Consider the following 10,387-nt stretch of genomic DNA (forward strand, 5'->3'; position numbering starts at 1 on the left):
GTACATTCCCCAGGTCTCCAACAATCTGTTGATGCAGGAGTCACGGACAACACGGAGGCGATCAATGTGATCAAACGATTGCCAAACTTTATTCCGATACAGTGCTCTTTTTATATCCTTACACCCTTATGTAACAGCCTTGGATACTGAGCTCTAATTGGTTAGTCTAGAGGTTACTACCATTTACAAAGCTAATGTTTATAACTTGTTATAATTGTGATTAAATACCTTACTCTAAAAATACAGTGGGAAACTACAACCTTGGCAGAGATCATTCTCTGCACGTTTTCAGTGGAAAATTACAGAGGCCTAACAAGACAATTGACCTTGCTTATGCCTGCCAAGAATCTTCTTACTTTACAGTAACAAGGCTCAGGGTATTGGAATCGCTCACTACGTGGCCTTGGCTCTTTAAGAACCCTACATCAATCTAGGTCTAGTCCAACACTGGAGCTACCTGGGGATCATTTAATTTGGGGCTTTCCCATTTCCAATATTTAATCTCTTTTACAGTATGCACATTGGTCCTGTCTCATAGGGAATGGATCCATTTTACACTCCTACCTAGCATTCCTCAATTTCTGTTTGTATTTATCCAATAAATTACTAATCTCCTCGGGACTATAGTCTATCAATATGTCTGTTCTTATTTCTCCATTTGACCTGGTAATCATCTTACGTTTAAACACAGGAGCTACACCAATTCCTTCTTTTTTCTTTTTTTCTTTCACGTCTGCCTCATCGTTGGTATTTGATTCTGACTCACTGATACCCCAAATATCTCCATCCCATGTCTTCAGGTCCCAATCGAGATCAGACACAAGGACATGGACTTGTGGTCCCACTGCCTTTGTGCCTTTTTATAGATGGTTTGGGTTTTTTTTAGTGATGTGAACAATGTATTTTTCTGCTAGGGAGGTACTATTTTTTTTTTTTACAAGTCTCTCACCCTGCTCTGCAGCACCTACTGTCGTGGTTTAAACTCAGTCAGCCATGCAGTCTCGCTTGCTCACTCCCCCCCTAGGTTCAGGAGTAGCAGTCATTTTTTCTCCATCTTAGTAGCTGGTGCAGTGCTGTGTTTTTGACTTTAGGCCTGGGAACAGCACTGATAACACTGATGTTTTTAGTTGTTACTAAGTAATGTTTACTCTGATCAAGGACTTTCTGAGTCTCATGTTCTAACAGGGAGGAGGGGAAGCTGGGAGGGAGCAGAGACAGGACACCTGACCCAAACTAACTAAACAGGTATTCCATACCACAGCACGTCATGCCCAGGATGTAAAATGGGGGCAGTTACCCAGAAGGGCTACTTCACTGCTCAGTCGGGCTGGGTATCGGCAGGTGGTATTGTATTCTCTTCCCTTGTTATTTCCTTTATTATTATTGGTGGTAGCAGTAGTGGTTTGTGTTATACCTTAGTTACTGGACTGTTCTTATCTCAACCTGTGGGAGCTACATTTTTTCGATTTACCTCCCCACCCCTCCAGGAGCAGGGGTGGGAGGAAAGGGGAGAGAGTGAGCGAGCAAGGGTGCGTAGCTGACTGAGTTTAAACCATGACAGTTCTTTTTGGCACCCAATGTGGGACCCAAAGGGTTGAGATAATGACAGATCTGACCAGAGTGTGTCTAATCGTATTTATATTTCTCATAAGCATTCATTGTTTTGGATTAATAGTCACTTGTCATAATGCTCATTTATTGGCTTTCAAAGTTGTTGGTCTTGATCTCAGAGTTTCAGCATGTCGTCCCTTACTTACAGCCGGTTTTTGCTGTGCTAGTGTTTATCGGCTGGGGGCTTTGGGCTAAGGTTCCTGTTTCATTGTACATTATGGTAATGACTAGTAATACAATAGAATCATTGATCATGAAACTGTTCTGGCTTATGTTCCCAGTGTGGTCACCACTTTTATACTTTGGGAGGTATATAATAGAAGTGCTTAGCAATTACACCTCTTTATCCTCCTCGGGTGGTCAACCTGTGAGGGAGACATACACTTACGTTCATCCACCCCCCCAGTGCACCTCATCGTCCCCACAAGCACCCACCGATGGGGGTCACAGCACCATGCTCAGCCCCCCCAGCACTGGAGAAAACCTGGTGTGGGGTGGGGGGCACAGCTATATCTCAAAGTTTCTGTTGGAGTTTACTGCATGCAAGACAAAAGGTTGCTTTTCTTACATGGCAAAATGGCTGAGCGAGGTGTGCTTGAGGGGCACATCTCTTTTTTGTCATCAATTCCTGGACCTCCTGATTGCTATCGTCAAACCAGTCTTTGTTTTTCTTTAAGGAGAACCCAAGGGATTATTCGGAGGACTGCAGGATGCTATTTTTAATATGTTGCCAAAGTGCTTCAGGAGAAGAATCTATAAGATAGTTTTCAAGCCTAGTTTCAAGGTTAGCCTGAAAGCTGTCTCTCACTGAGGCTATTTGAAGATTATTAACTTTGAGCCTCCTCCTCGGAATGCCCCCCCTCTTACGTTTGGGCTCAAAGTGGAGGTTAAGTTTGCAACGCATAAGGAGGTGGTCTGTTTGACGTTCTGCACTAGGCATCACCCTGGTGTGACAGACGTTGTGAACAGTCTGGATCAGTCCATGGCAGATGGTAGGGCTGTGTTTCACCCCTGGGGCTGTTGGTTCCAAGTGTACTGGACGCCCCTCCACCTAAAAGCGAACTGTGGCCTGCACTCTCCTGACAAAGGAATTGAGAAAAATGCATTGGCAATATCAGTCGTGGCATCCCACTTGGCTGCCTTTGACTCCAGTTCATACTGAAGTTCTAGCATGTCCGGTATGGCAGCTCTCAAGGGTGGTTTGACTTCATTCAGGCCACAATAGTCTACTGTTAGTCTTCACTCTCCGTTAGACTTTTGCACTGGCCATACGGGGCTATTAAAGGGTGAGTGGGTCCTACTGATCACTCCTTGACTCTCCAGTCTACAGATCAGCTTATGGATGGGAATCAGGGAGTCTCAGTTGGTGCGATATTGCCGCTGGTACCTACTAGAGCCTTATACTTCTGCGGGACTGATGTGCCAGGCCATCTGATCCACACAGTCCATTAAATTCGACTGTCCCCTACCTCCACCTGGCTGGAGGCAGGGCCCCTCTAATAGTCATCACAACATTGGACACTTAAGTCTTGTGCAAAGGGATTCTTCTTCTTTATCACAGGAGCTGGAGTAAAATCAGCTCTTCCACTCCATTTGGGAACCTGCTCACCAGAGACTGAAGGCACAGCTTTCATGGGATGATCAGCCTTGACTTTTGTTCTCCTCTTCAATTCACGCACCTTTTCCTCCAAAGCTGAGGTAGGTTTTCCATCCCACTTTGTCATGTCTTCCCCATGATCCCGCAGGTAAAAGCATAGGGTGGCCTGTGGCGTATACCTTCTGTATCTTCTCTCTCGAGCAGTGGGACGCCTTTTGTTAATAGCTGAGAAGTGTTTTGGTACACGTGAGGAGCTGGATAGATCAGATAGATCGTCTCTCAATTGTCTGAGGTCCTGGGACAGTTTTTCCACAACTGAAATGATGGAAGGGGTAAGATTGTCTTCAAACTCTCGGAGTTTATGAATCATTTAATCCACTGTTAGTGGTACTATGTCATTCCAGGTTACTGTTGCCAGTGAATGGGCATATGATGACTAGGCATTCCGTGTAAATTTCTGCCACATGGGTCGTGTAAATTCTACTTCATCTGGATCTATGGGTACATCCCCATTATTTGGCTTGATGTGATAGATCATTTCTATAATGGTTGATTCCCTCAGAGACTGGATGCCTTTCTCTAGAGTAGTCCACTTGGCCAAATGACATAATAACATCGTCCTTGTATGGAAACCTTTCTTTCACAGCTGTCAAGAGACGCTTCCAAAGGCTGAGGGACATTTTCTTTCTTGCAATTGCTTTGTCAATTCCTCCTTCCCTAGCAAGTGATGCCAGCTGCTTGGCCTCCCTACCTTCTAGTTCATGACTATCGGCCCCATTGTCCCAGCATCAGAGCAACCAGGTCATGATGTGCTCCCCTGGCTGACGGATGGGTAAAACCTCTTCACATGTTCTGTAGCTCAGTTGAGATCTGGGGTCGAGACGTCACCTCTTCTTCCTCTTCTTCCTCTGATTCACATACTAATAACTCCTGCTCAGATGCTGTCCTGGGTAGTAAGTGCATTGTTTCTTCATCTTTCTTCGTCTTTCCTGCCTCTGTTTTGCTTTTCCCCTTTCATACAGGGGCAACCGATATTGGCATGAATTGGTCCTCTGGTGTAGCTAGTGTACTTGGAGTTGGAATAGCTGCGCTGTCTGTTGTGATTGAAGTTTGAGTAGCTACTGTACTTGTCGCTGGGGCTGGTGTAGCTGCTGTGCTTGGAGCTGGAGTAGCTACGGTACTTGTCGCTGGGGCTGGTGTAACTGCTGTGCTTGGAGCTGGAGTAGATGCACTGTCTGTTGCTTTGCCATCAGATCCAGGGACATTTTTTTCCTTTTGAAGGTTCTGGATAGTGTTGAACAGGGCTCTGTAAGCGTAGGCCAGGCCCCAGCACGTTGCCATGATTTGTCCCTCTCTGGTATGATCAGGATGACAACACACCTCATTTAAGCGTTTTACTAATTTTTCTGGATTTTGCACTTGTGCAGTGGTGAAATTCACTGGAGGCGCCCACTGGCCTAGATACTTGCCCACACTATCCCACAAACCCTGCCACTCATAACTGTCCAGCCTCGTGGAAAATCTCTTGGTCCTCCTATATCGTCATCTAACCCTAGGCAAGGCCCAAACCCGACTCTGCTTAACTCTTGAGATCAGATAAAATGGTTGTTGGTAAAAAACACTAAGTATGTGTGCCAACATAGTGATCCCCATCACAATTAGCAAACAGGTCTCAAGGGTACCTAAGGGCCATTCAAAACCTTCGGAACGTAAGTGTATGTCTCCCTCACAGGTTGACCACCCGAGGAGGATAAAGAGGTGTAATTGCTAAGCACTTCTATTATATACCTCCCAAAGTATAAAAGTGGTGACCACACTGGGAACATAAGCCAGAACAGTTTCATGATCAATGATTCTATTGTATTACTAGTCATTACCATAATGTACAATGAAACAGGAACCTTAGCCCAAAGCCCCCAGCCGATAAACACTAGCACAGCAAAAACCGGCTGTAAGTAAGGGACGACATGCTGAAACTCTGAGATCAAGACCAACAACTTTGAAAGCCAATAAATGAGCATTATGACAAGTGACTATTAATCCAAAACAATGAATGCTTATCACAAATATAATTAGACACACTCTGGTCAGATCTGTCATTTTTTCAAACCTTCGGGCCCCACGCTGGGTGCCAAAAAGAACTGTCGTTGTTTAACCCCAGCTGGTAACTCAATGCCATGCAGCCGCTCACTCACTCCCCTCCCCTTCCTCTCCCCACTCCCAGAGGGATTCGGAGGAGAATCAAAAGAATGTAGCTCTCACGGGTTGAGATAAGAACAGTCCAGTAACTAAGGTATAACACAAACCACTACTGCTACCACCAATAATAATAATGATAAGGGAAATAACAAGGGAAGACAATACAACTGCTCACCACCCGCCGATCGATACCAAGCCCGACCTGAGCAGTGATCTAGCCGTTCTGGGTAACTCCCCCAGTTTATATACTGGACATGTCGTGCTGTGGTATGGAATACCTCTTTGGTTAGTTCGGGTCAGGTGTCCTGTCTCTGCTTCCTCCCGGCTTCCCCTCCTCCCTGTTAGAACATGAGACTCAGAAAGTCCTTGATCGGAGTAAACATTACTTAGCAACAACTAAAAACATCGGTGTTATCAGCGCTGTTCCCAGGCCTAAAGTCAAAAACACAGCACTGCACCAGCTACTAAGAAGGAGAAAAATGACTGCTACTGCTGAACCCAGGACACTTGGCTTGGTTGGGAACACCCTGATCAGCACTGCACTTCCCAGCTGGATCCAGAAATGCAGTCATGGAGACCCAGTTAAGGGGAGAAACCCAGTGACTCTCTCAGTTGGTTTCAGGGACCTCCTGGTGTCAGTCTGTCCTCTTCCAGCCCATATCCAGGTAGCTCTGCTGGCACCAGCACCTTGCCATTCCCAGCCCAGTCTCTTTGGAGCTTCCCACTCCACCACTTCTGCAGAAAAAGGCAAAGCTGCCTGCAGTTTTCCAGTGCAGAGGAATCCAGGGTTTGTAGGGAAACAGACTGGACAGGCCATTCTTGGCCAGGCACAACCTGCAGTGTTTGTGGGGCTGGGGGCCGTGTGGGTGCGCAGGCACCAGCAGGCTCTGTGCAAAGGGCTGCTGCAGTGCTCACAGGACAACATGCAAATCCCAGGAAAGCAGCGGCTGGGGACACAGGCAGCCCTGTTGGGGGGAATGCCCCAGGGACAAGCCCCATAGAGCTGGGGAACCCGGGTCACCCTCATAATAAAGATCCCAGAGAAGGGGGCCGGTAGCAGGGGCACCATGTGGGACCCCAAACTCACCAGCTGCCCATAGAAACAAGGCACTTCTTTTATTGGCAGCCTGCAAGCCACTGCCGCAAGCCCCCCCCCACCCCAGGACTCCCAGCACAGCTCGTCCTGGGGGAGGACCTGGCCCCACTGTGGGGTGGGTGTGCTGCTCCCCCTATCCCTGCCATTGCATATGTCCCGTTGCACCCCATCATCCACCAAGCATCCACCGATGGGGGTCACAGCACCATGCTCACCCCCCCCAGCAGTGGAGAAACCCTGGTGTGGGGTGGGGGGCACGGCTATATCTCATGGGGGATGGCCAGAGAGCCCAGCATCCTCTTGGTGGAGGTGGTGAGGTGGGTGTAGTCATGGGGGATGCCGTAGGGGGATGAGCAGGGGCATGTGGTCCTTGTGGGACAGCCGGTGGAAGAGGGCGGACCAGCAGTGGCTCTCGCTGTCCTGCAGGGATTGGGGCAGGCTGCGGCCCTAGGTTTCTGGCAGTAGCATGATGCTGAGGATGGTGAGGATGCCGAAGAAGGTGAAGACGATATGGTGCAAGAAGCTATGGCTGTTGGGGATGGCAGTGATGGGGGAAAATGCCTTGCTCATGAAACTGGCCCCCACGACCAGGCCCAGCCCAGCACCCCTGCAGGGGAAATGCACTCAGAAGGGACCCAGGGGACCCTGCCCAGGTAGCGTGGGTAGGGTGGTTGCTCCCCCCTTACCTGACCACAGGGGGGAGGACCTTGCTGGCAAAGAAGATGCTGAGCATGGTGATGGCATGGGATGCGGTGATGCCAACCACAGATGAGGTCAGGATGATGAGGTCCAGCAGGTCTGGGTGAGGGGGAAAAGCACCGTCAGGGGTCGAATCTTGCACAAAACCACCCCAAGCATCATGTTCCTAACCCCAGCCAGGAGAGTGGGGGTACCCGGTCCATCCTTACACTGGGTGAGGGCCAGCAGCAGGAGGGAAGAGATGCCTGTGAGGATGGTGCAGAGCAGGAGGACAGCATGCTGCCCAAAGCGCTCAGCTGTCAAGAAAAAGAAGAGGCAGGCAGTCGCCTTGGTGCCCACCAGCACTAAGTAGCAGGAGAAGAAGTGGGGTAGGTGGGGGGCCAGGTTGCAGGTGGATGCCAGTGCTGATGAACCTGTGAGACAGCGGGATCAGGGGGCTGTGGCAGGACCACCCCCCCCCCCCCCCCCAGCACCCCCTTGCCTGCTCACATTGTGAAGCCGAGGATGACACTTTTCTTCCAGATGACCCTGGTGCTGAAGATCTCGCAGAGGGCATGGTACCAGGGCTGCGGAGACCCCCTCAGACAGGTTTTCCAGCTTTGCAGGGACAGGGGAACCCGGGATAGAACTGTCACTATCCCACCACCACAGCTTTAGGGAGGGGGCCTGGTGGCTGTGTTGCCCTCAGCAGCCCCCACCATGCACCCAGGTGGAGGCTTTCCTGGTTGACAGGAGCTGTCGTCAGAGCTGGAGCCATTGCCTTTGGCCAGTGCTTGCAGGGTCTTCCTGACCCTCTCCAGCTGCTGTGTAGCCAGCAGCCAGGGTGGTGACTCCAGCAGCAGCGCTGGGCCACTGGGACACGAGTGTTGATGTTACAAGGCTCCCCACGGGCCTGACACCCCTCTGGCACTGATCTCCCATTCCCGGCTTCAAAGCGATGCTGCCCAGAAACCAAGTTCAAACCTGAGCAAACATTTACCCGGGAGGAGGCCGGTGGCGGGCAGGGAGCAGTGCCAGCCGCGTGTGCAGGGCCCGGTGCCGTTGGGCCGACCGGTGCCGCGATACACGTAGTAGCTGGCAGGGGTTCCAGCCGCCGCAGAGGCGCGGGATGGAGGCGCAGAGCAGGGCGGCCACCGCCAGGCGGCGCAGCGGCGACAAGAGTGCAACATCGGGGTGGCAGTGGTGTTGTGGGGGGGGGGCGGTGCCCAGCGCCCAGCGCCCAGCCCAGCCCCAGCGCCAAGCACGGCGCCCAACCCCTTGCCGCCCGCCGGCCCCGCGGCCGACACCCCCCGACGGCATCGCTCTCCGCGACCGACAGACTGAGATCGGGCTCCGGCTCCGCGGGCAGGTGGGGGCAGCATCGGGGCCGACCGAAGACCGCGGGGACCGCCCCGCCCGGCCCCAGCCCCGCCCGCCGTGGACTGACTCACCCCCCTCCCCGGGGCTCTGCCTTTCGCCAGTCAGCCCTGTAAGCTCCGGGTTCACTCCACACCAGTTAAATCTCCAAGACCAGTCCAGCCCCCAGCCCGGTTCGCCCCCCTCCAAGCCCTGTTCGCCACCCAACCCCCCCATCCTGGTCCAGTTTGTAGAATACGAACTCACTCCTCTAAACAAGCTAACAAGGTTTTATTGAGGGACAAAGTCAAAAAAGCAAAAGCAAACAGCGCTGGGAGCACGACCGTGGCCAGAGGAGCAAGTGATTAGTATTTGTTACAGGTTTATATACTTTCACTATTGCATTAGTCACATACATAGTCATAATTCCCACATATAGGCAGGGAATATTATAACTAGGTCCAGGAACTTATTATCATAAGTCTCCTCCTCTTGGTGTCTGCACACTGCTCTTCAATAATTGTGGGCAAGGGTCTTGAGGATGAAGTAAGCAGTCTTCCTCTTGTGAGTAGGGGTCTTCAAGATGAAGCAAGCAGTCTTCCTCACAGTGTACTTTTCACCTTTGGCACAGTTGGACACCCCAGTAATCACACAACTAGCTGAAACCAGCCCTATCTGTAATTATTCTGATAACTAGCATTTATTCTGATAACTAGTGACCTTCCTGCAAAATTTATTGCAGGTCGGGCAGACAAGGAGTATCTCAAGCTAGCAGATGTTTGGGAGGCTCTGTCTCTAAACTGATAAGTAGAAGGATGGTGTGAAATAACTCATTTATGTTCAGTGGGGTCACTAAATCCTGTTATCTCACCACAGACTTACAACACAAACATTGTTCTTTAAGGCTAAAGATACTTTAGAAGGCTAGTGTGAAACAATTAACTCATGTTTAGTGGGGCTACTAAATTCCACAGACTTACAACATGAACATTGTTCTCTTTCTACAACCTAAGTTAAGCTAAAAAGTACTTTATATTTTCCGGGCACTAGCTTTTCTTATATCAAGCCCTGCCCCCTCTTTCTTTACCTTTACAGATTCTTTTACTATGTGACTCCGTTTTGCTCAAGAGTTCTGACCCTTTTTTATCTTGTTGTCTAATCTTGTGTCTTAGCGAGCTTTGTTTCTGTTATTGTAAACTCGTACAGTTATATCCACATAACCACACCTGTGATTTGTGAAAGCCCATACATTTATGTGTTTATCACAATTCCCCCCTTTTTCTTTTTCTTAATCCATTTGGCTTGAGCCATAATTTCCATTTCTGGCTTTTCTCATTTGCTCTTTTTTTTTTCCAAAGATTAGTTTTGCCTCCTCAAACGGATCATCACGAGACCGAATTTTTAACATTTTGATTTTTTATTATGTTCCTTCAGGAGTAATTATTTAAACCCGTAATTGTTCTATGGTCCTACGAACCATTCTACTCATCAGGGGAACAACACAAGGTACAACAAGTAAACCAGTTATTAGCAAAACAAAACCCAGCAGAATTCCTCTTTCCCCCCCAAAGTTCCACCAGTTATTGTTCCACCATTTTTTCATATCCAAGTTAAATCCTTTCCCGATTTGAATGGGAACATGTGTGACCTTTTCCATTTCAGTAATTATCTTTTTGATAGCTTTTCCTTCATCATCTATCTGTAAACAACAGTTAGATAGATTGAATTTCCCCCACACACCCCTTTCCTGGGCCAAGAGGTAATCCAGGGCTAAGTGATTTTGATATACCGCTGTACAAATTTTGCTGTTCTGTTTGGCTAATATGGTTAATGCATCACCAGTTTTGTTA

General features: G+C 49.2%; 1 pseudogene; it reads right to left on the minus strand.

The window, feature by feature from the left end:
- Positions 1-6,763: 6,763 nt before the first annotated feature.
- Positions 6,764-8,501, minus strand: LOC117438265 (putative solute carrier family 22 member 31; annotated as a pseudogene).
- Between the last annotated feature and the right edge of the window lie 1,886 nt (positions 8,502-10,387).

Source organism: Melopsittacus undulatus (genome assembly GCF_012275295.1).
Source record: "Melopsittacus undulatus isolate bMelUnd1 chromosome W unlocalized genomic scaffold, bMelUnd1.mat.Z SUPER_W_unloc_4, whole genome shotgun sequence".
NCBI lineage: Eukaryota > Metazoa > Chordata > Aves > Psittaciformes > Psittaculidae > Melopsittacus > Melopsittacus undulatus.